Consider the following 7027-nt stretch of genomic DNA (forward strand, 5'->3'; position numbering starts at 1 on the left):
TTGCAAATTGTTCAGTCATTTCGTAGACCTACAATGTGCGTAATGGTGGAGGGGGAGGGCGGAGGGGCTTTAAATCTAGTAACACTGATCGCCGGTTGGCTGCAGACACTCTTTACATAAACACAGCTATATAAATGAGGCCTAAAAGTAGGATGTGTGCGTATGTGCGTGTGTGTGAGTTAGAGAGAGAGAGAGAGAGAGGGAGCGTGTGTGTGTGAGTGCGGGTGTGTGCGTGTGTGTGCGTGTGTGTGTGTGTGTGAATGAGAGATAGAGAGAGAGTGTGTGTTTGCGTGCGTTTTCGAGTGTGTGTGTGTGTGTGTGTGAGAGAGAGAGAGAGAGAGAGATATTCGATAATAAAAATCACAATAGGGACTATGCAAATTTCAAGGCAGAGAAAAAGATAGAAGTGTGTCGAACTGAGACGATATTCCATAAATATTTGCTATCAAAAATAGTCTTGAGATTAGAAAGAACAGGAGAACATGACAGCACCCTTGGACTGTTTTTGTTGGCTCTTAAGTTTGATGCTTGATTGGTTAACAATTTCTGGTATACTCCCGGGCCTTCTGACAACAGACTTTTCTGAGGGTTCATCACAGGCGCGGATCCAGGATTTCTTAGGGGCGGGGGGAGGCCCAAATTTGAAATTATGCGAGCCAAATATTGGTACGTAATGGTGACCAGCAGTGACGTAATGGGGGGGGGGGGTGCAGGGAGGGGCGAGTTTTTCCCCTACTTCCTCCACGAAGCGCGGAAGCTTCGACATTTCAATACATTATTAAAGAAGAAAAAAAAGACGATTCGTTGTATCGTTCCCAAAAATAATCCTCGTCTGAATTATGTTTCATCCCCCCCCTCCCGCGCGAAGCGCGGAAGCTTTTACGTTTCATTAAATCATTAGAGAAAGAAGACGATTCGTTGTGTCGTTATCGACTCTTAATCTTCGTCTAACTTCAGTTTCCCCCCTCCCGCGCGAAGCGCGAAAGCTTTTACGTTTCATTAAATCATTATAGAAAGAAGACGATTCGTTGTACCGTTCTCGACTCTTAATCCTTGTCTAAATTCAGTTCCCTCCCCTCCCACGCGAAGCGCGGAAGCTTTGCCGTTTCATTAAATTATTAGAGAAAGAAGACGATTCGTTGTACCGCTCACGAAAATGATTCTCGTCTGAATTTATTTTCCCCCTCTCGCGCGAAGCGCGGAAGCTTTTACGTTTTATTAAAACATTTGGCGAAAGAAGACGATTCGTTGTACCGTTATGACTTTTAATCCTCGTCTGAATTCAGTTTCACCCTCCCGCGCTAAGCTTTTACGTTTCATTAAATCATTAGAGAAAGAAGACGATTCGTTGTACCGCTCTCGAAAACAATCCTCGTCTGAATTTAGTTTCCCCTCTTCCGCGCGAAGCGCGGAACCTTTTACGTTTCATTAAATCATCAGAGAAAGAAGACGATTAGTTGTATCGTTCTCGTATCTTAATCCTTGTCTAAATTCAGTTCCCTCCCCTCCCGCACGAAGCGCGGAAGCTTCGACGTTTCATTAAATCATTAGAGAAAGAAGACGATTCGTTGTACCGTTTTCGACTCTAAATTCTGTCTGAATTTCAAAAATATTCTATGTCTACTCCCTTTTCTTCCTACGTCCTCTTCCTTTTCTCTCCTCTTTTTTTTTTTTTTTTTTTTTTTTGGGGGGGGGGGAACCACCTCACCCCCTCCCCCTGTCTATGCGCCTGCGTTCAGATGAACATATGTTGATACCTTGTCCCAGGCGCGGATCCAGGATTTCTTAGGGGGGGGGGGGCCCAAATTTGAAATTATGCGAGCCAAAAATTGGAACGTAATGGTGACCAGCAGTGACGTAATGCGGGGGGGGGGGGTGGGTGCAGGGAGGGGCGAGTTTCTCCCTCCCTCCTCCTCGAAACGCAATAGCTTTGACGTTTCATTAAATTATTAGAGAAAGAAGACGATTCATAGTACCGTTCTCGTAAATAATCCTCTTCTGAATTCAGGTTCACCTCTCCCGCGCGAAGCGCGGAAACTTTACGTTTCATTAAATCATTAGAGAAACAAGACGATTCGTTGTACAGTTCTCGACTCTTAATCCTCGTCCTAATTTAGTTTTCCCCCTCCCGCGCGAAGCGCGGAAGGTTTTACGATTTATTAAATCATTAGAGAAACAAGACAATTCGTTGTACATTTCTTGACTCTTAATCCTCGTCTGAATTCAGTTGTCCCCCTCCCGCGCGAAGCGCGGAAGCTTTTACGATTCATTAAATCATTAGAGAAAGAAGACTATTCGTTGTACCGTTCTCGAAAATAATCCTCATCTGAATTCATTTTCACCGCCCCCCCCCCCGCCCCGGCCCCTCCTGCGCGAAGCGCGGAAGCTTTTACGATTCATTAAATCATTAGAGAAAGAAGACGATTCGTTGTACAGTTCTCGACTCTTAATCCTCGTCTGAATACAGGTTACCCCCTCCCGCGCAAAGCGCGGAAGCTTTTACGTTTCATTAAATCATTACAGAAACAAGACGATTCGTTGTACCGTTCTCGACTCTTAATCCTCGTCTGAATTCAGTTTTCCCCCTCCCGCGCGAAGCGCGAAATCTTTTACGATTCATTAAATCATTAGTGAAAGAAGACGATTTTTTGTACCGTTCTTGACTCTTAATTCTTGTCTAAATTCATTTTCACCGCCCCCCCCCCCCCCGGCCCCTCCTGCGCGAAGCGCGGAAGCTTTTACGATTCATTAAATCATTAGAGAAAGAAGACGATTCGTTGTACAGTTCTCGACTCTTAATCCTCGTCTGAATACAGGTTACCCCCTCCCGCGCGAAGCGCGGAAGCTTTTCTTCAAATCTTTAGAGAAACAAGACGATTCGTTGTACCGTTCTCGATGCTTAATCCTCGTCCGAGTTCAGTTTCCCCCCTCCCGTGCGAAGCGCGGGGGCTTTTACGTTTCATTAAATTATTAGAGAAAGAAGACGATGCGTTGTACCGTTCTCTACACTAATCTTTGTCTGAATTTTAAAGATGTTCTTTGTCTGCTCCTTTTTCTTTCTACGTCCTCTTTCTTTTCTCTCCTCTTCTTTTTTAGGGGGGGGGGGGCGGTTATTGTTTGGGTACCGCCCCCATCGCCCCCACCGCCCCCACCCCCCCACCGCCCCCCTGGCTACGCGCCTGCGGTCAGATTAACACATTTTGATACCTTGTCCGACCCTGGAAGCTCAGACGTTTAAGGCAATAAATTACGGTCAGACAAGCATTCAGGGGCCCGCCTTAGGGCCCCTGGTGGGGTCGAGGCGGTGGAGCCCCCGGAAGCTCGGGGTTTTTAGGCGTTTAATTACGGTCAGATGAGCATTTTTTATAATCCTTATTATTTTGTCACACTGGCAGGACACTTAGGCGTGGGGTCAAGGGGACAAAGCCCCCCAAAATCAGGGGTTTTAGGCATTAAATTACCGTCAACTGAGCATCGAAGGGCCCGTCTTAGGGCCCAAGGTGGAATCCTGGGGGCAGAGCCCCGGAAGCTCAGGGGTTTTAGGCGTTTATTTACGGTCAGATGAGCATTTTGTTATAATCCTTATTATTTTGTGTCACTGGCAGGACACTATTTGGCGTGGGATCCAGGGGGCGGAGCCCCCCCACAATAAGGGGTTTTAGGCATTAAATAACCGTCAGATGAGCATCGAAGGGCCCACCTTAGGGCCCTAGGTGGAATCCAGGGGGTAGATCCCCCGGAAGCTTAGGGGTTTTAGGCATTTAATCACGGTCAGATGATCATATTTTGATGCCTCTTTATTTGTTAACACTGGCATTTAACTATTCTTTCTTTCTTGCTCTCTTTTTTTATTTTTTTATTTCTCTTTAATATACTTTTTTTGTTAAAGTGTGGGGGGGGGGGGGGCTCGAGGCTCCCGATTCCCGCCGTTCCTCGGGCCCTGACATGTAGGAATCTCAAGAATCATATTTCTTGCCTGGCTGTAAATTCATCATTTGTCATTTTGTCATTTTCCAACAAACGCATAAAAAAGTATAATTTACTAAAAAGTGAGGAAAAATCTCGGAAATTATGTCATTTCAGCATTATTTGTAATCCACAATTATGGAATTAGAAATAAAACACGTTTAAATTTGATTTTCCCCAAGCCCCCCCCCCCCTCTCTATCAGTACGCCAGTATCTCCTATTTTCCTTTTTTCTTTCCCTTTCCTTCCTTCTCTATTATTTTTTTGATTGGGGGGGGGGGGGGGCAACAGCCTGGGAGGCAAGGCCCTTTCGCCCCCCCCCCCCCGATCTCCTTCTTCTCCCTTTTCTTTTCTTCTTCCTCTTCTTTCTTTCCCTTTCTCTCCTCTTTCCCTTTCCCTTCTTTTCCTTTCTTCTCTCTCTTTTTTTTTTTTTGCCGGGGGGGGGGGGGGGGGGGGGCCAAGGCCCGCTCGGCCCCCCCCCTGGATCCGCGCCTGCCTTGTCCGCCCCCGGAAGCTTAGGGGTTTAAGGCAATAATTTACAGTCAGATTAGCATTCAGGGGTCCGCCTTAGGGCCCTAGCGGGGACGGGGGGGGGGGGGGGGATCAACAACTTGTTGGCGGGAAAATTGTAACTGATATCCTCCTTCTTTTCTTTTCTTCTTCCTCTTTTTGCCTTCCCTTTATCTCCTCTTTTCCCTTTTTCTTTCCCTTTCCTTCCTCCTTTTTTTAAATTTGTATCTTTGATTAGGGGGGGGGGGGAGGCAACAGCCTGGGAGGCAAGTCCTCCCCCCTCCCCGATCTCTTTCTTCCCTCTTTTCTTTTCTTCTTCCTCTTTTTTTCCCTTTCTCTCCTCTTTCCCTTTCCCTTCCTTTCCTTCTCTCTCTCTCCCTTTTTTTTTTTGGCGGGGGGGGGGGGGGGGGGGGCAAGGCCCGCTAGCCCCCCGCCCCTGGATCCGCGCCTGGACTTCATCAGACCAAAGGCCCGTAAGACCCCCATCCAACCGACCGACAGTGTCGATCTATAACTGGCTTTTTAGCGACTTTTAAGAGGGTTTTTAAGACAAATCTATGAAACCGATATTCTTTTCTTTCTTTTCTTTGTTTTGTCAGTTTTCATGGGTGTTTTGGAACATGCTAAAATGTCTAATTTCCGTATATCTATTTGTTTTGTTGGTCACTCGGCCGCCGGTCTCGCGAACTCTCGATCTACTGAAATGCCCCTGTCGTTATTCATTACAGTTATATTTTACTGTAAACAGACGGGAAAGTAATGATTGAGATAATTCACACATGTCCTTTAGTAAAAAGTGCACCTCATTTTTATTAATCAATACTTCGTTCAAAACTCATTATTCAACACTTCAAAATACCACAAAAAATATACAACGTCTAATATATCAGTAAATCTTCAGAGCACACAGTGCTCATATAAATGATGCAGATATCTACAAAAATGCAAGTGATACTGCATGTTTTACTTTCTATTCTAGTGTTCTATGTACAATCTAAGTGCTATTCTAGTAAACATTTACTATTCATTTTACCATATTTATACAATCCTATTAACTTGCATAGCGAAATTACATGACAGACGTGGTCTTTTCAAATTTTCTCATACAATCCCGATACAACAAAAATGATTTTGTTTGTGTGTGTTTTAAACCCACAGACTTTCAAAAGGTACTATTAAGAATTACGAGCTTTTCCGGTCAAAGAATGCATAGGTATATTCCAATATATTGGGCGGAAATATTGCAGATCTTCAAGTAGAAATTATATTCTAAAAACGGATATTTGGCTTTCAAGTTCCAGTATTGGATCTTGGATCTGCCTCAAAGGTATCAAAATCCACGTGGTGGGCTATCCGTAAAAGTATGCCTACTTTTAGGTGAGACATTGGAGCAATACAAGGGATAGGGAGGCTATTACCCCCTTTCCACAGACACACGCCCACGCAATCACACACATGCGCGCGTACGCACAGATAACAAATATCAATATAGTGATTTTGTTAGTACTTTCAGCATTTTATCGGCAAATGTAAGGCTTATACATGTTTTCCTGATCAATTCATTAGCACATTAGTTCGAGCTGCTCCATTCCCCTCCTAAAACCTCATATAGCAACGCGTATTGTTATGCTCTCAACTAGTACTGTACAATAGGTTTACGACATGGCGGATACAAGGTGGATACTTTATTCGATAGTTCCTGATGAAATACTTCAAAAGCCGGGGTTATTAAATGTTGATTCATGTGACACGAAATATGCATTACTTTGAAGAATTTAAAATCTTATATTTCTACTAAAACTGACAAAAATGTGAAGGTTAATTTGGGCCATCAGAAGGGCGTTTTACACCATGAACAACAGAATGCACATTAATTTACTTCATACGTTAAAAAAAATGCTATATGAGACATCAACATTTGTTAAACAGAAAGTATTTCGTTAAAATTACACAACAAACAAGTTTACAATGAAAGGTCACTTAAAAACACTTTTATCGGAGAAAACAATTCTCCGAGCAGAATCCGTCTTTGAAATTACAGACAAACATGATGTATTACGAACTTTCTGTTTAAATATTTCATCATGTTTTGCTAACCTATAACTATTTTCGCCTTACAACGTAATAACATATTCACACGCGTAAGAGAAATAATACAATTTCTCCTTTACTGTCTAAACTAAACTTGGAGCATACAGCTATATTCTGATGCCCATGCTTTGCTGAATAAACTATTATAGCCTGAGATACATATATAATATTTAAAATCGTGAATAGATTCACCAAAATAATTTCGCAGTGACGAAATATTTATTTTATAGGTTCTTCGTAATCATGCGTGCTGTTTCAAGTACCGTCCACGTAGTTTCAAAATTACACACACAATCATGTATGATTTTAAAGGCAAGTAATGTCATACATATCTAAAAGCATGTCTCTTATTGCACATGTGCATTTACAGATACATATTATTATAAAATTGAATGTGAAAATATATAAAATTCATTTGATTTATAAAATGTAATGAATATTCCTAAATTTGCATAGTTTT

The sequence above is a fragment of the Strongylocentrotus purpuratus genome, unplaced genomic scaffold, assembly GCF_000002235.5.
Source record: "Strongylocentrotus purpuratus isolate Spur 01 unplaced genomic scaffold, Spur_5.0 spur5_scaffold_8, whole genome shotgun sequence".
Taxonomy (NCBI): domain Eukaryota; kingdom Metazoa; phylum Echinodermata; class Echinoidea; order Camarodonta; family Strongylocentrotidae; genus Strongylocentrotus; species Strongylocentrotus purpuratus.